This window comes from Pteropus vampyrus, unplaced genomic scaffold (assembly GCF_000151845.1).
Source record: "Pteropus vampyrus isolate Shadow unplaced genomic scaffold, Pvam_2.0 Scaffold161, whole genome shotgun sequence".
In the NCBI taxonomy this organism is placed as follows: Eukaryota; Metazoa; Chordata; class Mammalia; order Chiroptera; family Pteropodidae; genus Pteropus; species Pteropus vampyrus.
The window spans coordinates 1703708-1703930 of NW_011888942.1; positions in this window are offsets into that span (position 1 = coordinate 1703708).

A 223-nucleotide genomic window follows, 5' to 3' on the forward strand; every position below is an offset into this window, starting at 1 on the left:
CATTCTCCCCTGCTGTCCGTGGAAAAATTGGCTTCCACGAAACCAGTCCCTGGTGCCAAAAAGTTTGGGGACCATTGGGCTAAAGCATGCTATCTACTTTTATTATTTGTAGACATTCTGCTTCTTAAGTGAATTGTCTGCAGTGTACTCTGTTTAATTATATTTTCCTTATTATTATCCTAACTGTCCACCCACTGTAGCCATTTAAATCCTATTTTACATA